Genomic DNA, 23,760 nt, shown 5'->3' with positions numbered 1-23,760 from the left:
TCTACCAGGAGACTGCTACTCAGCTTTCCGGAGCCAGCTGACTATACAGATAAAGAAAGTTGTGAAAGGATTCAGAGTAAATTGTTAAGATTAGCTTCCTCTGGGCAAGGAGAATAGGGTGGGTGGGAAGGGGAATTTTCACTTTACGTTCTTCTGTAGTACTTGAATTTTTCAAAACACTAGTGTGTTATTTTAATAATTAGATTTTTAAAAGTCAACTCAATAGTTAGTGAGATAGTGGTGACTCCTTCTTTGCTGTTTTGTTTTTGGCATTTCTTTAAAAAATGGCCTAAAGCGTCTTGTAAGGAGAGCACAAAAGCCACCTGGGAAATGCCTTAAGTGTTTTCAAAAAACTGTTATTATGTTAAACATTATTCAGAGCTGTTCCCTCAGAATATTGCTCAACAATGAATGTTGGACATTATTAACTAAAACATATGCATCAACACATCATAGGCTAGAATAAATAAGTAAATAAAGATTGTGTTGCATATCCTTTGTGTATGCAAACAATGCTGCTAGTGACCATTTTGGGGCCACTAACCTTCACATATTTTTCCAGCTGTGGCCCCTTCAATGCCTCCGCAATGACAGGACAACATCCAGGCTTCCTAACAGGTGCCCCAGGTTGTCCTGTTATTCTTCTATCCTGCACACGCTGGATTTATACCACACTCTTCTTTTCAAATGTGCGTCAGCTGTTTTCTCATTCAATTTTCATTACAATCCTTGAGAAATAAAGACAGTTATTGCCTCTTTGCTGATGAGGAAAGCTCTTGCAGTTTTTTTTTTTAAATTTTTATTGGAGTATAGTTGATTTACAATGTTGTGTTAGATTCAGGGATATAGCAAAGTGAATCAGTTATACATATACATATATTCACTCTTTTTTTTAGATTCTTTTCCCATACAGGCCATTACAGAGTATTGAGTAGAATTCCCTGTTCTATACAGTAGGTCCTTATTAGTTATCTATTTTATATATAGTAGTGTGTATATGTCAATCCCAATCTCCCTATTTATCCCTCCCCTGCCTTTTCCCCTGGTAACCATAAGTTTGTTTTCTACATCTGTGAGTCTATTTCTGTTTTGTAAATAAGTTCATTTGTACCCTTTTTTTAGATTTCACATATAAGCGATGTCATATGATATTTGTCTTTCTTTGCCTGACTTACTTTACTCAGTATGACAATCTTTAGGTCTCTTGCATTGCTATACACTAACAACAAAAGATTAGAAAGAGAAATTAAGGAAACAATCCCACTGACTATCATGACAAAAAGGATAAAATACCTAGGAATAAAGCTACCTAAGGAGGTAAAATACCTGTACTCAGAAAACTATAAAATACTGATGAAAAAAATCAAAAATGGCAGATTTTGATGGAGCTAGGATGAGGCTCCTGGGCTCCAAACTATGAATGAATTTTTCTCTATTTCCACCAAGCTGTCTCATCTGCACTGCCAAAACTCAATCCACGCATGCCATTTTAAGTATTATTCTAACAACACTGTAGACTTTCAACTCATTCTCCTCTAGTGCTATTTCTCAGTACCCTATTCTTTTCTTCCATAAAATGAAAAATTGAATATAGATATTCAAATGGAATGTGTGTAATGTTTATTTCCCCAGCCAGGGTATAAGCTCTGTGAGGGCAAAGGGGCAAGGACCGTGTGCACCCCCCCCATACACGTTTAGCACCTGGCATATAGGAGGCACGCGATAGACATTTGTTGAATGAATGAACGATGGAACATCAGCTACTGTCTTAGGTGGGACTCTCTCAGTTGCAGGTCCCTCATTTAAACTGGCTTGAACAGAGAAGGAATTTGTTGAGTATCTAGGAAGTTCAGGAATCAGCTGGCTTCAATCATAGCTCCATTGAGGTTAGATTAAATTTCTTCTCTTCTTTCTTTCTTCGTCTCTTCCTCCCCTCCCCTATCTTGCTGTTCTCCTCTCCTTCCCCTCCTCTCCTGGCTCCTGTGTCTCTGTCATCCTCTCCCTCTGCAGCTGGGCCCCCTCCATCTCCTCTGTGCATGGTGAAGTTGGCAGCTGGTAGCTCTGGGACCTCTGGCCTAATTTGACATCCGGGGAGAAAGAAAACATGTCAACCTCAGCATCATTTCTCAATTTCAGGAAATGAAAATTTTAGGACTGGCCAGATCTGTGTCACTTGTGGGAGTGGGATACAGTCACTACTGGCAGCCCCTCTAAAATCACGTGGAAGGGGGAGTGGTGTTTTCCCAGAGCAAGGGATGCTGGGCAGATGGAAACATATGTCCTTCATACAGTGTCACAAGAATTTTATCAAGTAGTAAAGGAGAGGCTGCTTTTACTATCAAGAGACTTTCTGCCTCTCAAACCTAAACTCTGTGCATGGAGCTAAATTATGACGTTTTGAATTATTTGACTCAGATCATAATTTTTTAAAAGATGGATTAAACTTTATGCTTTGAGTCCCCAGGTGTTAATAAGTCAAGGAGAATAATAAAGACAAGCCCACCTACAACCTTCATATCTATCTGTTCAGCAAAACAGAGGGCTGTAAAACAACTTTTTCTGTTTGTTTTTTATTTTGGCTTCCAGCCAAATAAGAACTCAAGAAATTTGTTTGTAGATAAATTGTGTTTCAGTGTCTGAGAGGAAACGTGCTGCTTGGTAACGACCACAGGATGCAGATCCTCATTTCATAAAGAAAAATGTGCAGGCAACATGCTCATTTTTCTCTGCATATAGAAAAACACAGAACGCTCATCTGGCACATGACCGCTCAAGCACTGAGAGTACTGATATTTGTGTAGTCTTGATTCTTACAGGGAGAAGGAGGTTTTAGTTTTGAGCATTTGTTGCTTTGCCCAGGGCCCTGTGTTCAAAAGTTGTCTTCTGGGAAAGAAGTAATGATCAGAATTTAAGAAAAACAAACAAACAAACCTTTCCTTACCAGTTTCTACCATTTAGTACTTTGCTTTTGTGCCCTTTCCATATTGGCATGGAGCGCCTGAGTGTGCAACGGTTTTATAAATGCATGAGAATGAGTGTGACAAGTCCCTATTCAGATGTCCAGTAATGTAGGATCAGAGACTTAAAAGCTGTTTATAATACAGGAAGTATTAAACTAGTTCTTTTTGTATCACAGCTTTTTAATTTTATAAACTGGGTCTTAAGGAGTGAAGTTTTCAGCTTTTTAAAGTTATAAATATATGATTAATAAGAAAAACACTGAAGGAAATGAAAACAACCTCACATCCTGTACTTCCTGACATCCTCTTTTTGATTTTGTGAAGTTTCCTGTCATTAATTTTCAGCGTATTTATTTTCAAGGAAGTTCCTTTAGCAAGAAGATTGAGACCAGCACCCTGTCCCTCCCGACACACACACACACACACACACACACACACACATGCACCTCGGAGAGTTAGAAATGTGTATGGCAGTATTCTTCCACAATTCAAGCATAAAGGCCATGACATACATCCTTAGTTATACACATGGGTGATTGGGGAGCAGTGGAGAGAACCCCCAACACTAAAGAGAAAGCAAGAAGTATCATATTCTAGATTTCTGCATTTCTTATAGTAAAGGAGCTATGAGATAAAAATTTTATGATTATCATTAGTTATTATTGTTAATAATATCATTTCTTAAGCTACCATTTACTGAGCTTTTGCTAGGTATCATTACAGTGATAAGTGCTTCACACACACACACACACACACACTCACACACACAGACACACACACACACACACACACACCTGCATACTACAAATTTACCACGTGCCCGTGATTCTAAATATCAGAGTTTATGCTGTGGATTAAAGCCGTGTTTTTGGTGGTCATGATCTGCTAGAGAATCATGAAATTAATTTAATGGGTAGAGATAAGAACAATCATAACATCCTTGTGAAGGGATTATATTATCCCCAATTTACAGATGAGAAATTCCAGACCTTAGGAGGTTAAGTAACTCACCCAAGTTCACAGAGTTAGTAAGAAATAAATATGCATTTGGAGCCTTTCAGTCTCCAAAACCTTGTCTTAACTATTAAGGCTACATTACATCGTTTAACAATTCTGGATGTATCACATTATAAATATAACTATATACGGAAGAAAACCTATTTCCTAATATATTCTATAAGGGAGAGCTTAAGGCTTGTGGATAATTAACCAGCATGCATTGTTTTGAATATAAGCTTAAAAATCAAATGTGTGTGTGTATTAATTAGAGTTGTGGGAAAAAATTCATAGAACTCAGTACCATATCAAAATTCATGAGTGATTTGTTAAGCAAAGAGAGTTTTTTACTTTTAAAAATTCATAATCACATTTTATGTTTACATAGCACTTTATAAACAAGGCTTTCCTGGATATCATGAGATCCTCAAGCATTCTATGGACTCTATATGTGCGGCCTTTGTACGTACAGGCTGTTAAGAGTGGTTACAGCTGATAACGACTAGTTATCAACAGGAAAGCCAACATAGTTTGGACACAATCCAACAGTATAAAAATGGTGCTTACAGATAATCTTCCTTTATCAAATTCCCAGCTCTTAAAGAAGTAGCAATGCCAACAAATTAATGAACAAACAGATGTATTTAATAGGCCCTAAGAAGTTACACATAAAAATGCAATCAGTAAGTTGACGCTGGAACACCAACAGCTTTTGAAGAAAACATCTCTACCTTTTGGAAATAACTATGATGGTATTTGTTAAATACATTTGTCATTTCAGAAAGAGCTCCCCAAATTACTAGGATCACATCAGTTGTCAGCGTTTGCATACCGTCTTACTCACTTTTTGCTTTTTTAGGAAAAAAAATATTACAGACGCTCACATAAACAGAATCCTTTCCAATTTGTGTTGGCTGCCATTTTATTCAAGTTTGAGTAAGACCTTAACTACCCTCAAAGACTTCCTTGCGAGATTGTCATATTGCCCATCAATTTCTGCTGTGGGTTAAGGCAGTGTTTTTGGTAGTTACAACCCACCCATGAAATCAATTTACTGAGTAGAGACAAGCAACTTTTAAAAATGAAACAAGAGAATAGAAAATGTCAGAATGCATCACAGGTAGTTAAGGTAAGTAAGGAGCAGTGGAGGAAATTACTGGGAGGTGAGGGGTGTTGATAGCCAAAGTACAAGGAGGAAAAGGAGCAAAACTCCACCTGCTCCAGAGTTATACCTAGTGGTAGTTCTACTCTTTGATCCTGGACTAATGAGATTAATACATACCTATGTGTACCACTAGTGGGAAGAAGGGCAAAAGGGAGAAAAATAGAGAGAAGAGTGGGATAATGTGAGTCAAAACAAAAGTTGGGGTTCATATGTGAACAAGAGAGAGGGAAAGAAGAAGAGAGAGCAAAAAACTAAGAGATGCATAGGATGAAGTTTGGCAGATAGATCACTCTGTGTTCAAAGGATGCCTTCAGCTGCAGTAACATAAGCTTGACTTGAATGGCTTAAACAGCAAAGAAGTATATTGATTGGTCTACTGGCTCAGTGACGTCATAAGGACCATCCACAGCTTTGACCTCAATTTTGTTCCTCTTGTGGATGTAGGATGACTATCCTACTGGGCCTATGTGCTTTCTTATTTCCATCCAAGGAGGAAAAGGATGGATTCCTATGGTTCACTGAATAGCAAGGGATAACTTCTCAGAATCTTCCAGCGCCTGTAGGTGTAAACTTCTGCTTACACCTTATTGGCCAGAATTGAATTACATGTCCACTCCTGATTGGTTGACTGACAGAGGGTTGGCATTACTCAGACCAATCAGACTTCTCTCTGGAGCTGGGATCAATCTCTTCCAGACACACGGCTGGATGAGAGGAAAGCAAAATTGAGGTTCTTTTGGGAAGAAGGGAAAGACATTCTGCTGAGTAGGCAATCAACAAAGTTCACTACATACGAGAACTTTTTAAAAACTTTGGTAACCTATCCTAATAGTTCTAGTAGATTTAATATTTAACATTTCTATCATTAAATCAGTTTCGTCTTTAGAGACCGATTACATCATTTTCCTTCACATAGAAGAATGCCGTTAAGAGGCATTTAAATAAAAGGAAAGAAATCAAGTACAGAGTGCTTCTATTTTCCATATATTTGACAACAAACAGAAATCTCAAATGTTACTCAAAAATAATATGCTGTATTCACTTCCAAAAAGACAATGCACAATGTTTGACTTCTCTTGGAACAAACGTCAGGAGAGAGAACCACTAGCCATTGTGCAGAGCTTACTTCTCTCTCCGATTCCCTCCCCCACTCAGAAGTTAGACTTCAGCATTATCCTCCTGTGCACTTGCCAACTTTCTGCATCATGACACAAAGACATTGCTGGTTAGGATCATTCTAGCCTAAAGAAAGGCAAGCACAAAGCTAGCCAGGCTTAGATGAAATGCACACTGTTTGCTGAATGGCTGTGGTGTTTTGAGGGCTCCCTTCATGAAAGACTAGCATAAAGTCAACAGCCCACAGTTGCTCAAATCTGGGCTTTGGTTTCATTGCCACCACCCGCCACTTCCCCACCCAGGAGAATTACAGCTAAGCGGTGTTTTAACTATGTCCCCAGGGGAGTGTTGAGTAAGAAGTAATGCATGCTGGGTTACCAATAAATCATTTCTGGAAAAAAGGACATTTCAGGAAAATTAAACAAAGTGTAGAAAAGCCTTAGCTTGCAATCTGTTGCTGCAGAGTTTGAAGGATGACTTTCCTCCCTGCTTAGACAAACACCAAGCAGGAAGCGAAGCGCTGAACAGGAAAAAAGAAGTTCTGTCCCGAGCCATAGAAGAGAATGGCTAATGATGACTGTCATTGTGATTTCATTGCCCATTTAAACAAAACGAAGGCAGCTAGCTCTTTAACTCTTTCCAATTGAACTTCTGATTATTTTCAGAAGTTCTGCAGTGGAGACCTGACAACTCAAGAAATCCAACCAGCCTGGAACATGGGTTTTCAAAGTTACTTCAAAGCTCAGCTAAATACCCAAATAGTTTAACCAGCTTCCCCTTGTGCCCTGGCTACAATGTGCAGGTAAATTTCTCTCCCTGGGATATCTACTTGCGGTAGGGTTCATGGGCACTCAATGTGCCTATCTCATTCACCCGGATTTGTAAATACCTTGTGACGTTTGAAAACCAGCCATTCTTCTGTGCACTTTGTGACTTTCCATTAGGCGAACTTTGCTAGTATCCTCCTGCCTTACTTTTCCTCTGCTGCACAACTCCAATGCTTAGTTGTCTATTAAATGCCACTGTAGCACCATCCCACAATGTCAGTCCAGATTTATTAGCTGAGCTCGCTGTCGGCTGGCTCCGTAGCAACCAGCTGTAAATATTACAGGACTTTCCCCATGAGTCCATACTAAACAAAAGCACATGATCTCTTCTTTCTATTTTAATATTGGTCTACCTCAAGAGGAGCTGGGCAGAAGGTAGAAAATATTTTTCAGCTGGGAACAGAAATAACCAGGTCAAACGTTAGCCCTTATTTCTCTAGATGCCCTACTGATTGCCATCTCACTCTAATGAATGATTCATGCCATTCACTTTGAATCCATCATTTATGTTATCTGAATTTCTATTCTGTGCTTCCTAAAATTGACATTGCTAGGATGAATAAATTCTTATTATAGGTGGGTATTCAGTGAGCCAGTTAACATATTTGACTAAATAATTTCTTTTATAAGATGGTTTCAAAATAATATTTTAAAATTTCAAAAGCTCCTTGGGACATTAACTAGCATTTTGAAGAAAGCCTATGGCACTGATTTTCATTCTCTTCTGGGAGTCCTTCCAGCTCTAAAATGCTATGAATTTATGAATATATGCTACTGTATTCTCAGTAAGAGATTCTGGATTATTATTTTTCATGAAGGTTGAAGAAATTACGTAGAAATTGACTAGGCAATGCAAATCAATGCATAAAACAGTAGAACAGCATGATTCTATCATTATGTAATAATGCACAAAATAGGTACTCCACAACTATTTCTTGAGTCTTGTCAACTTTACATTTTTCAATTACCAGTTTAGTAATTATACAAACTATATGTAGTGGTATTTTCAAATTGATGGCTCATTTTATGGAAATATATTTTATGGCTTATATAATAACTGTAACATGTTTAGAATGGAATTTATTTCCTTCGTGCTTTGGTCAGATGAGATCTGTCGTTCTTATCATCCTACACAGGGTCTCCTTATTTAATTATGTATGTGTATGGCTTTAGAGTGGATTACTAGAGTGCTAGTTTTCCTTCCGTTATACAGAATTCCGATCTTAGAAGCGTGAAAACCATAAAATTCCTCTTCAGGAGTATTCAAAACCAGACAAACAGAAAAGAAAAATAACTTTGCCCCATTTGACCTTAACTATGATAGTTGGGTTCAATGTCTTCTCTGCTGAGGTCCAGGCCCTTGAATATTTGTATCTAGGACAGGTGATGCACTTTGTTCCACAGGAGACAAAAGGGCACCCTTACCCCTCTTGACTTTACAGGCATTGCCTCATATCCTTCTTAATAACCTTGCCAACTTACCCCCTCAATTCTCTAACCACCTTCTAAAGCTTGTCACCTGGTTCACATTTCAGACTCCTGGCTTCCAGTAACCTTCTGGGTCCTTCCAGGTGCATTCAGCCTGGTGTCTCCCTGGACACCCATCATCATCATCACCATCTTCATCACGATAATATCTCACACTGATGACCATGTGCCAGCTAAGCCATATGCTTTACGTGGATTATCTCGTTTAAATCTTAAGACAACCCTATGAGACAAGTACTGTTATTCTGTGCTCAGGTTATTAAGAAAGCACATAGCAAATAAGTAGTAAAGGCAGGACTTGAATCTAGGCAGTGTCTTAACTGCTCTTCTCCACCTCCTCCCAACTCTTGCCCAAATGGGGAATTGAATACGAGCCACTTGGGTAAGAGCCAGACTTCCTAACCATATGGCGAGGTTGCCAATCTGCAGGAGGATATAGGTCCAGCTGCACAGAATGATTCTGCCTTCCAACGGTCTTCTCTTAATTCTTAGTAGCAAGAGGCTTTATTCATTTCTTTTGTGTTCAAAATTAGCCTTTTACTTTTTATCCACACAATATGCCACGGATAGCCCAGATTGCATTCATTATGAGCTATCATGTCCCTTGTCACTTGTTTACAAGGGCTTTGGCTTGGCCTTAGCTTTTAGGTGAAGTCATCTTAGAAAAACTCAAGAGCCACAGAACTAGGGTTTAAAAAAATGACAAACATCGCAAGCATTCATTTTATACTCCCACAACCTTTATTTTCCAATATTTGTTAGTTGAAAACAAGAACAGTTAGACTTCTTAGAAAATAGCAGATCTGTAGAAATACTCACAACTACCTATAAACACGGGCCAAATATACTCACTCCTACATCCTTACTCTACACAAACCAGATAATAGTAAAAAGACTTGGAAAGTGCTTTTTATCTGTAGTTACACTATAAAAACATAATTATAGAAATGGAAGAAAGATGTGAATGGCAAATACTTGCTTACTTTTTTTTTTAGCATATAAATCAAAAACATAAAAAGACTAAAGTAGGGATTCACATAAGAACTTCATGGTGACTTTTAACGGGTGGCATTTTTCAGTAAACATCTCAGTCAGTCTGAACAGTGATATTACAGAGCAAGAGAAGGTCCCTCTGAGGAACTATCTTGCCCCCTGGAGAAAATCAAGGCAAGAGAAGACTTCTACTCAGGATTGTCAGGGTGCAGGGCAAAAATATTGTTCGGTAAGAGAATGGCCCTCTCATTTGATGAGAATAATAAGAAACACAACACCAGCCTTAGGTTGGGAGGAAATGAAATATCTAGCTCCTGAAATGCCGCTGTGAGTTCTGAGTGACAGAAACAGGAAGGAAGAGTGAGCAATACCTCCGTCTGTGTTGCATTTGGCCTGTTAGGAAACCACACGATGGGGCACGTGATAAACTCCATCTCTGTTCTCGCCTCAACCTTCTCCTCTTGGAATCTGAAACAACATTGGATTTTGATCAAATGAGCAGGGTGGCTGATAATGAATGATGATTACCCACCCGAACACAAGGTTCTGGATGGCGGGGGTCTGGTCTGTTTTGTAAGTAGCTGTGCTATGAGCACCTGGAACATAGTTGGTGCTCAGTGAATATTTGTTGAATGAATAAATGTACATCTCAGACCTCAATCATTTGACAGCAGCCTGAGAAATATTTTGGGCTTTTTTGCTCTTCACCTAAGTAGTGATGACCAAAAATAAAATTAAAAAAAAAAAAAAAAAGAAAAGAAGCAGAAGAAGTCATTGGTCATCTGCCATGGCAGCTGAGTTATTCTGTCATATTCAGTTTGAATTTGTGTCTTCCTTGCAGAAAAGATGCCGGAATATTACAAAGGAGTAATTGTGTGTTTTTGTATAAGTGCGTGCACTCATGTATGTGTATGTGATCATTCATAGTGATGAAGGTATATCAAATCATAGAAATATAGCCATATCTATCTATGGTTGAGTTTAGTTAACTCTTCATCAACCCTCCCGAACTGAAAGTCTTTCCTAATTCTCCTGATTTAGCAGTAATTACTTATATAAGAAGCGAAGTTGAGTCATGAACAAAACAGTCCGTCCCTACTAATAATGCCACTGAGTGATAATAAGAGGAAGGTAATCTGGGAAGGTCACTCCTCCACTCCAGAGGTCTCATGACATCTAAATTGGGAGTTGGCGGCCATATAAACAAATTCAAATTACCTTCCAGCAAAAACCTCAAACTACTTGTTTGAGATGGTTTCGGCGAGAAGACGTGAATCCAGATCAAACTCTAAAGCCCCAGAAGTACTGAAATAGCTGAAACAGAGATGTAGTTATTACAGGAAGCTTAGGAAGGTTCAAAGGAGGTTAAAAAAAGAAAAAGAAAGAAGAGGAAAAGCTACAGCAAGAGAAGCTGGTGGCATTGCCCATCCCTAGTGGAAATGTTGCTGATGTCCTCTGAAGAGGAAGGGGAAGGAGTTAGAGGTGCAAAACAACCTAGACGGGGGGGCAAAACAGGAAACAGGAGTGCTGATGAAAATGAACTGTGAATCGGGAAGGGAGCAAAGCCTCAAAGTCACAGGGCTGTTAAAGACACCGGAAGAGGACAAAAGAAAAGTAGTTAGGGACTGTGAGGGAACTATGGATTAAATAACACATTGACAAACAGATAATGAAGTCTCAAGTTTCCTACTGAAACGACCTGGAAACAGACTTAATCCTGTTATAGTCATTCCAGGGGTGTCCCATTGTGCTAGATTTCCATGGGATCAGGTATTGCTGGAACTAAATGGACCTTCAAATTAGGGGAATTCTTTTGTTGTTGATACATAAAGATATCTCATAATAGTATCACTTAATAGTAATAGGTAATATTTAGGACATTGACCATGCTGACCTAAATAAAGAGGTAAACTGAGGCAAGGTCAAAAAAAAAGAGTTTATTCAGGAGTAGTCAGAGGAATTGCAATTCAAGACAAGCAAACTGTAGCAAGCTATAGGCGAGTCTGTTGAGGGTCTGGCGTAGGTTGTATTTATGGGCAGGGCATGTAAAGAGGGGAGAGTTCAGTTATAGTCAGTCAGAATCAAAAACAAACAGAAACCAGACTTGAAAACTTCTCGAGCAGACACCGTCAGTCCAGTCACACATACAAAGCTCAGGTCAGCCCAGTCTGTTAGATCAACCTGACCTGGGTCACCTTCTATTCATACCTGTAGCAGAATTTCCCGAGATTGGTAACAGACAACCTCTGATCAACCAAACACCCACCCCACCCCCACCATCTGAGAAAATTCTGACACTATCCGTTTTCTGTAAGTCAGGCATTTGTGGGAAATCGGTCTCTTAGTCCCTAAATTTTGTCTTCCTGAGGGCAAATGCGTGAGATTCTTCATTTTATATCCTTCCTTTCTATTTTAGATTGAAATTCTTTCACACCCACTATATGGGTAATATAATTTACTTCTCCCAAATCTTAGACAGTATGTACTATTACCACCCAAAGTTTTTAGACGAAGTCTCTGAGGTTGCATGATTTGTTAAGGGTCAAGTGGCCAGTACAGAATAATTTTCAAGGCATGAATTTCCCACTCTGGACTCCAGAGCCTATGTTCTAGCTACCATTCCATTTTGCCTCCCAAGTTATAGTGCCATTTGATCAATATATGATTTTCTACTGAATATAACAGAGCTGGCTTTGGTGCATTTCCATTTATATTTGCTCTGTTTATCAGAATTGCTGTTACTTTCCTTTGCCAACCTTTAGAGGGAGAGACAATGAACAGTAAAATGCCCAGAATTAAGGAACAACCCAAGGAAGAAAAAAAAGGAGTCTAGAGACAGTAAGATCTAGAGTGGTAGAACACTGTAGCCAGCTAGGATATTACAGATTATAGAGTTCTGTTCCCTCATTAGTGTGAGTAACTTTCTGACCCCTCAATTAAAAGTCTTGCTAAAACCATCTTAGTAAGTGACAAAAATTCTTTGACCAAATAGAGGATGATAAGTAGTTATTTTTCTTACATGTATTTAATAGTATTGCAATACTTTGGTGGGGGGATTACTATGTTAATAATCTAATATAATTATTATTGTTATTCATAAAATAACAACAGTTTGGTGTGGTTAAGTGATTTGTCCAAGGTCATATAATATATTAGATTTTTCAAATTTCTCCAAACCTTATTTCATCCAGGAATTATACTATTGCCAGCAAGGCCCAAATGGCCTTGAAATTAAGCTTATGTCATATAGTGATAGTTGTTTTGAAAGAAATAAAAACTTTGCTTCGAAATTCAGAGCTTATGTTTCTCATCTGGCTGCCATCCCAGGACTGTGACCCTCAGAGAGCACTTCCCCAAACAACAGGGACAGTCTGGGACGCTCCACTGCTCTTTCATAACCCGGTTGGTTTGCCATGCTCCTTGGGTTAGGAAATGAGCTCCTCAGGCACTGTTGCTCAGAGTTCTTTAAGGTCTTAAGGCAAATTTTAAATAAACAGAAAGTCCCACAGATACACATATGGGTAAGCTCAACACAACACACTAAGGGGATTTTACTCAGAGCACAATCATGTTGCCAGGAATTTGAGGACAGATGTAGAAAGATGCACACGCTATGGCCATGGTAGAAAGACACTCTTCTGGGTTGAAAAACATTCAGAGATGCCTTGTTTTATGCTGGTGTTCATGTCAATATCCTTTTTAATACAGTTGGTCCTCCGTATTCATGGTTCTGCATCTGCGGATTCAACCATCCAGAGGTGGAAACTATTTGGAAAAAAAAAAATTCCAGAGAGTAAAATTCCAAAAAGCAAAAGTTGAATTTGCTGCATGCTGGCAACGATTTACTTAGCATTTACATTGTATTAGGTATTATAAGTAATCAAAAGATGATTTAAAGTGTATGGCAGGATGTACATAGGTTATAGGCAACCATGCCGTTTTATATGAGGGGCTTGAGCATCCAAGAATTTTGGTATCTGCAGGGGTCCTGAAACCCATCCCCCATGAACACTGCAGATGCTTCTGGGCTAAGGCTGTTGACAGAAAGGGAGCTGGCAGCTTAGTTCCACGCAGGATGTGTTTCTAAACTAGACATCTAAGATTTTCTTTGACTTGGATTAATGGGGCTCAAATATAATCATGTGATGAAACACCTGAAAATCATGTTGCTTTTTTAGAATAAAATGAAACACAAATAATTAAGTTAAAAAATGCATACTATTTTTATCAAGTCAGTTCTATTGTGTACTATTATAAAAATGGTAATATTATTAAAACCAAAGGAATATGGAACATTTATGGAGGAAAATGTTAAACTGAGGAAATTCTACCCATTGACTTATCTTTTTTTATTAATATTTTGTGTGGAAGAGACTGCTAGTTGCCTACCCTCACATCCAATTTCCCCTTCCTCTTTAACAGAACCACAAGTTTTAGCTGGGCACAGGGTGTCTTTGTGGAAAACTACATTTCCCAGCATCTCTTGTGGCTAAGCGTCGCCACGTGACTATTTTCTGTCAAGGAGAGGAAAGCATCATTACTAGCTGGGAAGTCCAGAAAGGCTGCTCAGCTGGGAGGGGTCGTTTCTGCTTTTCCTTCTTCTTTTGGCCTGCAATGCAGATGTGATAACTGGAACTTTAACAGCCCTGAGACAGCCTTAATAATAAAAGTCATGCTAGGATAATGGAGAAAAAAGATACAACATTCTGCAATGGCCAGAGTTGGATTGTCTTCCTCCAGACTTCTTATATCTGAGAAAAAAATCCTCCCAAATTCTGGCTGCTTTAGGCACTGGCAGTGTGCTTTATTTTATTTTATTTTAACGTGAAGCAAAACTCAATCCTAACCTATGTATTAGCAATAAAAAATCCCTACCCACAAGTCTAATATTGAATTGTAGAGGTTGAACACCTAAAACTACTGGTAGTCAGTATAACACAAGAGTATAGTTTGAACCACAGGTTTGGTTATTATTGTGTGTTTTCTTAGCAAAACTATAAAGATAATTATTTAAGCTAACTTCTATTTTTAGTTTTGGAAGTCTTGCTTTTGCAAAAAAAATAAGAAAAGAAAAATGGCACTAGATTTTATTAGTTTCTAGAGTCACTCTCTCTCTCTCTCGCTCTCTCTCACTAATATCCAACAATGGTATAAGTTTTACCTTCCTCAAAGTACCTATCTTCCTACACATCTATATAATGTTTTCAGTTCATAAAGTATACCCACATAATTATCTCACATGATTCTCATAGTAAATCCATGCAGTAAGCAAGACAAACATAATTATTTCCATTTTTACCAATGTAGCAACTGGATTTTCCTCTTCATTACATCATTTTGAGGTAGATGAGACTATTATTATTATCCTTAATACACATAAAGCAGAATCATGAAATGCTCACATCATCTGACCCAATCCTTTGAAAACAAGTTGGCATCTAATAAATACCTGTTGGATGTCTGGATGTGCGACTGGATGAGTGAGGGAATGAGGAAAATGAGGCCAAGGTCAGTTAAAGGAGGGATGTGTCACAACACTGGAATTAAAATTAGGATTTCCTCACCTCTATTCTAATTTTTTTCCCATTATACTATGTTGCCTCTCCCTAGAAATTCATCTTCCAATTTGCTGAGTCACTCCTTTGGGTGGACTGACAGTGAAAAGCAGTGTTCAGGTGGTCATCAATGGTGAACTTCAGCTGATGCCCCAAAACAACGTAGCCCATACCACAAAACAGTTTGCTTTCACTGGCAGCTCTCCCAATCTTCACATTTTAATGCTGGGCCAACAGCTACTGTCCTTGACAAGTGACAGCGCTGGCAACATAGGATTCCCTTAAACAAGGTCCATCACATGGATAGCCACCATGGAGTTCCATCTCTAGCTTTTCTTGACACCCTTACACAGCTGGTCTCTTTGTTTCACTTGGGAAAATGTTCCAGGAGGCTTTGTGTCGTAGTGGTGGCTGTGATTTAACTTGAAGCTTTAAAGGTTGGAACGGGAAACACAAGAGCCACAAGGACTTGATCTTTGAGAACATTTGCTTTCTTCTGAAAGAGGTGAGAAATGAATAAGAGCCAGAAAGACCTGAGACCATCACCCTGATTCACTCCAAGGTATGTGTCTAAGGTGAATGTACATTGTTTTGCAAATAACCAAGATAGAAATATTAAATGATTTCTCCTAAGTCATCTAATTAGTCAACATAGGAGCAATAGATTCTAAGTCCTATCCTGGGGAGCTAGTTAGAAGAAATTCTCAGCTTTCCACTTACTACCTGTGTGGCTTTGAAGAAATTATTCTCTCTGAACCTCAGTTTTAATATAGTTATAATTGGAATGCTGTTCCTCGACTCTCAGTTGTTGAAGGTCTGAATGAGATATTATAAGGTGCATAACAATTTAGAAGCCACTCAGTTCCATGTTATTTTCAGTCCTTCCCCTTTGATACTGGTTCCATTTTTAGAAACCGTTGCCACATTCTGTGACCAAGTAGAAATGCTGAAAACCCCCAAATAATCTCTTTTCAAAACCTGCTGATTTGCTTTAGTGTATAGAAGTTTAAAAAATTCCATAATGTGTAAAATTTACAAAAATATCTAAGAATAACTAGAAGACACGAGGCCTGGTTCACTTGACCTGGTTCTTTTGTGTACTTTTGGCCCTGATTCTGTAACAGGAATCAGAATATTGAGTGGAGACATTTTGGTGCCTATCACTTTCTCGTGATCGAGACTCAGAAATCCTTACCTATACTTTTTCATAGTTTGCCTTTACTTTATTCAGCAAGTATTTTTAAAGCTCCAGCTATGTGCCAGGCACTAACTGAAGTGCTAAGGATATAGTGGTGAAAAAAACAGATGTTAGTGAGGGGAGACAGACCATAAACCAAATAAGTATGGTCTTTTGGTGAGTGATAAGCATGATGGAGAGAAATAAGGTAGAAAAGGAGATATGGAGCATTGGAACAGGAGTTTTATAATTCAAATTTAATGATTAGGAAATGTCGCATAAGAAGATAGACCAAAAAAGAAAAGAAAAAGAAGATAGACCAGTAAAGACTTGAAGGAGGTAAGGAGTGAGCCATGCAGAAATCTGGGAGGAGTATAAAAGGCATGGGAAGTATTTAGACCCTGAAGAAGGAAAGTGCCTGCCTTGTTCCTAGAATAGCAAAAAGGCCAGTGTGGCTACAGCACAGATAACAAAGAGAAAAGAGTGAAACATACAGTGAAATGGGTACGGAGGCAGGGAAGGGGGAAGATTGTGTCTGGCCACTATAAGGACTTTGTCTTTTTTTTTTCTTTTTTCTGCGGTACGCGGGTCTCTCACTGTTGTGGCCTCTCCCTTTGCAGGGCACAGGCTCCGGACGCGCAGGCTCAGCGGCCATGGCTCACGGGCTTAGCTGCTCCGCGGCATGTGGGATCTTCCCGGACCGGGGCACGAACCCGTCTCCCCTGCATCGGCAGGTGGGCTCTCAACCACTGCGCCACCAGGGAAGCCCAGGACTTTGTCTTTTACTCTAAGTGAAATGGAAGGCTTTGGTGGATTTGAGCACAGGGGTCACGTGATCTGATTTATGTTTTAATAGGACCATTCTGACTGTTGTATTGAGAAATAGGCCGAAAAGCAGTGAGACCAGTAAGGAGATTATTGCAATAATTCAGTGAGAAATGATGCAAATATTTGCTGATGGATTGGATGTGGGATGTGAGAGAGAGGCGTGAAAAAGAACTCTAAGGTTTTGGGTACTGAGAAAGAAAAAGGTGGTGTTGCCACTAACATATGTGCAGAAGACTACAGGAAGAAGAGGTTTGGGAAAGATCAATAGTTTGGTATTAGACATAGTATTAAGTTTGAGATGATTATTAAACATCTGAATAGAGATGCCAGGTAGGCAGTTGGATTGAGGAGAAATTTGGGCTGGAGAGATAAGTTTGGGTGTTGACAACCTATACATGACATTTACAGAAGAGAATACATATATATTGGGTTGGCTAAAAGTTCGTTTGGTTTTAAGTAAAAATAAAAGACACATTTTTCATTTTCACAAAGAACTTTACTGAACAACATGTTCACTAACCAAAGTTTTTGGTCAACCCAATATGTGTGGGTAGATGCAGGCAGGTGGGTAAAACAGGGAGATAGAGCATTTAGTCTCATGGCCCAGAGAACCCGCTCCTTCAGATTATTTGGACGTAGGATGCCTGGGAAGAACAGGGAACCTTTGAGTTCAACAGTTTTCAAATCCTTCAAGTGAAAAAAGATGATCAGCTATGGGAAAGCACTGGCTAGATTGGGGTCTGGGGCAGGGCGTGAGGAAACTCAAGGGACTATAGGTGAAATGTACAAAATAAGGTTACTGAGTGTGGCCGTGGACTCCCTGACCCACCCACGGTGATTCAAAGAGATTTGTTTCATGTTCAAACAAATGTTTTTTTGTAATACACTACATTGCTCATACAACATGGTTTATCTGTTTATAACTTTAGAAAACTTCGAGAGTACTCTTTGATTCAATAATTCTACTTCTTGACATGGATCCTCAGGAAATATATTTAATTGTAGTAAAATATTTATATGTACAGATATTCATCACAGTATTACTTCAAAAAAACAAAAACAACCCCCCCACACAAAAAATAAACAGAAAAACAACTGGAAACAGTCTAAGTGCCCCAATAAGGGGACTGTTTAAATAAATTGTCATTTACTTATAGGATGAAATATTATACAGCCATTAAAATCAATGTTTACAATGCTTCATAACAGGGGAAATGACTAGAGTGCAATGTTAGATAAAACTTAACTTAAAACTAGGTATAGGGCTTCCCTGGTGGCACAGTGGTTGAGAGTCCGCCTGCCGATGCAGCGGACATGGGTTTGTGCCCCGGTCCGGGAGGATCCCACATGCCGTGGAGCGGCTGGGCCCGTGAGCCATGGCCACTGGGCCTGCGCGTCCAGAGCCGGGAGAGGCCACAGCAGTGAGAGGCCCGCGTGCCGCAAAAAAAAAAAAAAAAAAACTATGTATATATAATATGATCACAATTTTATACATTCATGTGGGCAGAGAACACTGAATGAAAATAAATATACCCAACATATGTCAGTGGTGGACTCGTGTTTTTTCCTGTGTTTTAGATTTCTGTTTTTCCATATTTTCCATCAGGAGTAGCTATTATTTTATAATCATATTTTAAATTTTTGATTGAGAATTCTAAGCAAAGATTAAATTAAGAAATTCCTGAGTTGCCCTCGGTCTTCCTTGAGTTGCTCTGACTGCTGATTCCTCTGTTCATTTCAGTTATAGACAGTGTGAGGTCACCCCAGCATTTGTTCCTAGAACAAGTGGTCAGATATGAGTGATTGGACAAAAGGCCCCAGGGTGTTGAATAAGAGCTGAGCTGGTGGAAAACTTGTGACACGGGTGTGATGGATCCAGGAGTGCTCTCCTTGGAGCTCTGGAGTGTTTCATCAGCCTGGGATTCCACCCATCTGAGCTGGCAATGGGCCCTGTTGTTTCTAGGACACCTAGAATTCATCATTTGTGCCTGGCTCATTTTATTCACTTATACGTTTGAATTCTTTGTAGTTGAGTCATTTCCTGTTTAAATCTCTTCAACTTTTCCTCTTTGACCCAGAACTGACTGCACAATATCTCTGTTCTGCAGTGCATGAAAGATTCTTCACAAAAGTAAGTCATTTGTGGGATGTTAGGCTGTCATGGGAAAAAAAGGCAAAGTAATGGAGAGTTTCAGTTAGCCCATCAGATTTGGGAGTGACCAGTAGTAATCACAGGTGGTGTACCTACCCGAATTGGATTAGTGCACAGCGTTTTCTGTGTTGGTAAATCCATCCAGGTTTTCCCCCAGGGAGCTGGCTTTAATATCCTTCTGCCTCTTTAAGATTGGGAAACCACCCAGGCCTCCCAGGTCTTGGCAAGAGACAGATTGACTTCATGTTGTTGTTACTCAGCATTTTGTTTCTTACTGAAATGCCAGGCTCTGCACGACCGGTTTGTGAAGTCTGAAGATCCTCTGGGCGTGCCCAGAAACTTAGCAGCCCAGGAAGAGAAAACTGAAAGGGACACAGTGGAAACAGGAGAGAGGTTCTACAGCTGGGAGCAGCTTGAATCAAGCCCATGTCAACAGCCCATGTCTTCTCTCTTCTCTTGCAATCCTATCGACTCTTACAGGAGCAAATCCAGTGCTACCTTCCCAGCCTAATTTAATCTGTTCCTTTGTGTTTCTTAGAACATTTTTGTTTATTTTGTCTTACTTACAAGTCTTTTTTGCATCATACTTATTTAAGTATGTCTTATGTACGTATATTTCCCTATTAGATTGTTAGTGTCCTGGACAATTACAGTGGCTCAGTAGAGTGTGCCTCTCTCTTCCTTAGCACAGTGCCTTGCACTTTACCAAATTAAAAAAATGCTTGAATTGAATGGAATGAAATCCCCATCTAAGAAATGATTTGACTTAAAACAGATCTGAGAATGCTGACTCATACATATATCCTGCTTTGGTTGGGTGGATCTGAAATCTTGGGTGAACCTCAGTTACTCCTGGGTTTGTTATAGCTTCAGCAAAGGCAATAGCCAGGGTTCATTGACCTTTGTGTCTGTCTTTAAATGATAATGGAATCACATTCATTTTAATAGTTTATATACTAACATTGTAAAGATACTGCAGAGACGACCATGGCCATATTTAATGAAGAAAGGCAAATTCTCGAAGTGTTCATTGTTTTAAAGGAAAATACATACCCAAGGCATAGGGGATTAATTAAACTTATATTGTAGGTAAAAAAGTGGAATGTGATGAATTAAAACGATAAGGGAGATCTATGTTTCTTAGCATGGAAGAGTTCAGAATGTCCCGCGCAGTTAAAAAAAAATGTCTAAAGTAGTACGTTTATTATGATCTCATTTTTTTGGTAAAAACAAAACAAAAGATAACTTTTATGTAAGATATGTGTACACACACTTGGAAAAAAGTTTGAAAAAATAATTTGGAAAATGAGTTCTATAGTTAAAGTGTTCATAACAAGAATTGGGTATAGCACAATTAGCTAATTATGAAGCATAATTTATATGAGCAACTCTTAATGGTAACTAGCACTGGTTGGGAATAGTTTGATGATTAGCATCATCGGAATAGAAGTAAATAAAAAGAAAAAAAGCTGCTGCTTCACCTGGCTGTTATAGACTGGGCTGCGAGCAGAGCTGCACAGCAGCAGTGATAGGGAATCAGAGGGTACTGAGTACAGGGAGTAAAGGGCAAGGAAGGAAGAGTCTGTTTGCTTTTGTACTTTTTGATTCACCTTTTTTTGGTTTTTTTTAAGCTGGCAATAACTAGATATACTTACGGTTATGAAAACACATTTATTATTGAAATGACTGTGGAAAAAACCCCTGTTCTACTGTGAGTCTGAAACTTCTCTGTTCCTATTAAAATATTTTTTAAATCTTGGTTTTAAATTTAAATTTGATTTATTTTTGATAGGAGATACATTAAAACAGGACAAACTCTAAAAGCTACATAATAGTATTTATACAATGAAAAATTTCTCTCCCACTTCTACTCCCCAGCCATCCCTCCCAGGTCCCTTATTACCTCTTTCTTTATATTTTTTGATAATCTGAGATGTCTTAGGACTGCCTCTATTTTGCCAAATTTGAATGATTATGTACTAAGATATTAACTGTAGTTATTTTCGAATGATAGGATTACAAGAAATACTGATCTCTTTATAGCTTTCTGTATAAATTTTTTTCCCATTAAGTAAAAGAGTTAATGATAATTTCCAAAACCCATTTTATTGGACTCTGTGATAGCATGCCTAAATTTGCATTGTCATCATTTTTTCATTACTCCATTTCTCTGCTTCAGGTCTTTAGTCTTAGCAATACAGCTAATGCACAGAAATTTCCTCTTAAGATACTTTTTCTTCCTTACTCTTCATTAATCAATACCTTGTGGGAAAAAAATACACATCTAAGTAAAATCTGAAGAAAAAAAATTTCTTACCGGAATTTCTGCTGTGGTTTCCGAGGATTAATTGATCCATATTAATTAAATAAAAATAAATATTAATGAATATGCTTCCTTCCCTTAAGATACTTAACAGCAACCAAAACAATAACAAATTCTTAGGGGACACTTAGTTTGCTGGGATGATTAGGAAAATATCATATTTATCTTTTAAATGAGATTTAAAAAATACTTGACAATGAGAGATAGGATAAGTGGTAAACGGCCGCATTTCAATCTTATAAATATGCAATCTGAGCTACTTTGACTATGCCTGGAGTCAAATGCTTTTCCAGGCCTGTTCCAGATGTGAGAATTTGGGCTATAGGACCGTTTATCCATAAATACAATGTATCTGCCTTGGAGCAGACCACCTCTGACCCAGGAAAATGTCAGCTCTAGTCTGGCTATCTTGCCACCTATACATTCAACCCCAGATTTTATTTATTGTATCTTTTCTTCTATATTCTCTCCTCCTTCCCTTGCTCTTATTCATCTTATTTTTCTTTTTTTGTAGGAGGCGAATGTAAACCTAGCTTGATAGAGATGAATGAGCATGATATTGCACCCAGGGAGCCAGGATCCTTGTCTAGTTCTGTCCTAAACTAGGTACCTTAGGCAAGTCACTTCAGTATTCTGGTCCTTCATTCAGCAAATATTTGCTGAGCTCCTACCATGCAGTAGAGACTTCTAGGCGCTAGGATGCAGAGACGGATGAGGTGCACTTTTGGACCATGCACCTGGCCCCTCTGTCTGTACGTCAGGAGGCTGGGTCTTAGGATAGCAGCTGAAGCGGTGAGTGGGCACAAGTCTGTGGCCCTCCCCACACAAGGCAATGTGCTGAGTGTGGGCACCGTGACAACAGAGGAGCCCAGGAGCAGGAAGCATGGAGTGTGGAAGCGAAAGAACGCTCTGTCGGATGGTGTCAGGGAGCCAAAGGTGGCAGCCGTGACTTGGCTCTGTGCCCTTGGACAGGGCAGGCTGCTGCCAGGGCTACCGTGGTTAGGAGGCAAAGCCACTGTGTGAATCTGCGGTGGAGCATCAGGTGGGGCTAGCTCGCCAACGTAGCACGATTTTTTATTACAAACAACCAACTGCCTAAGAATCGCAAGTATTCGGGCTCACCTTAAGCCTTGGGTTGGAGAGACAGTAAGTTTGGGATCCAAGGAGAATCCAGTGAATTTGAAGCAAATCATTTCATAAAATCAAACCCCTAGTTCTGTGGAGGGGTTCTTCTTTCTCTCCCCAGGACCTAGCATTCATTATACCCTGACACTGAACGCATAGATGAATGAAAACACTTTATGGAACCTAGATGTATATCCTAGGGAGCATCTCCTCGGTGGAAAATTGGGAGAGACTGGTGAGCAAGAGGTGAACATTTTATCTCATAAAATAATAATGACACAGAATGTTGCAATGGAGCGAGGAGCCTTAGCAACACTTTTTACTCACCGAGAGGACTGTGAGCCTGGATGGAGTCCAGCTTTGGAGGGGAGGAGGGGAGCTCTGTCCCAGCCCCCTCTCCAGGGCACTCTGAGGAAATGAGTCTCCTACAAGCATGAAAACAGAGGAAGGAGAGATTTAGCACAGCGTGGTGGCTGATGAAGGTGGGCACCAGGCGGGGGGCAGAAGGAGGGCAAGGTTTAAAGTCAGCGATTAGAAGGTAGAGCTTCACTTTCACATTTTTGCGACTTATTCGCAGCCAAGCCAAAGATTTTCCGAGACTCAGCTTCCTTCTTTGTAAATCAGGGATTTACTGCTGCCACCCCGCTGTTCTGAACTTCTTCCTGTTCAGAGAATGTATCGATACTTGCATTAGAGATTTACTTGGATAGATACATTCTTCTTTTAAAACACAAATACATGCTGGTAGAACCAAGTGTTTCAATCAAGAGAAACACAAAGTATCTTCTCACTCAAACTTGAAGGGGACGGGATGCTGCGTGCTCCTGGAGACAGGGAAGAGTGGTCTCTTATTTGGGTTGCGCTGGATTGACAGGTGTTGAGGGTAACGATTCAGGAAGAGACTGGTGGGCAGGTCTGATCGTATAAGTCTCTGGTGCAGATAATGACATGAGGAAACTGGTAAGGGCTTCCTTGAGCACCATTCGGAGAGAAAGCAGGTCACCCGCGGTGGTAGCAGTCCAGCCCTCAGCAGAGAACAGTCGGGGCTCCTCTTG

The 23,760-nt window shown here is 39.4% G+C and overlaps 1 long non-coding RNA gene across 2 annotated transcripts; it reads right to left on the bottom strand.

Moving 5' to 3' along the window:
* Positions 1–1,298: 1,298 nt before the first annotated feature.
* LOC113609909 (uncharacterized) lies at positions 1,299–21,615 on the bottom strand. 2 transcript variants are annotated; one of them, XR_003428869.1, is made up of 3 exons: positions 19,354–20,141; positions 9,917–13,310; positions 1,299–2,075 (listed from the first exon to the last, which is right to left on the bottom strand). It is a non-coding gene; the product is annotated as an uncharacterized LOC113609909 (long non-coding RNA). The 2 variants fall into 2 exon arrangements; XR_003428868.1 differs by lacking the exon at positions 1,299–2,075 and adding an exon at positions 21,575–21,615 and having other exon boundaries at positions 9,291–13,310; positions 19,354–19,619.
* Positions 21,616–23,760: the final 2,145 nt, after the last annotated feature.

Source organism: Aethalodelphis obliquidens, unplaced genomic scaffold (assembly GCF_003676395.1).
Source record: "Aethalodelphis obliquidens isolate GAN/ISIS:26980383/991018 unplaced genomic scaffold, ASM367639v1 scaffold59, whole genome shotgun sequence".
In the NCBI taxonomy this organism is placed as follows: Eukaryota; Metazoa; Chordata; class Mammalia; order Artiodactyla; family Delphinidae; genus Aethalodelphis; species Aethalodelphis obliquidens.
Note: the sequence above shows the minus strand (reverse complement) of the source record. Positions and strands in the feature narration are given on the sequence as shown.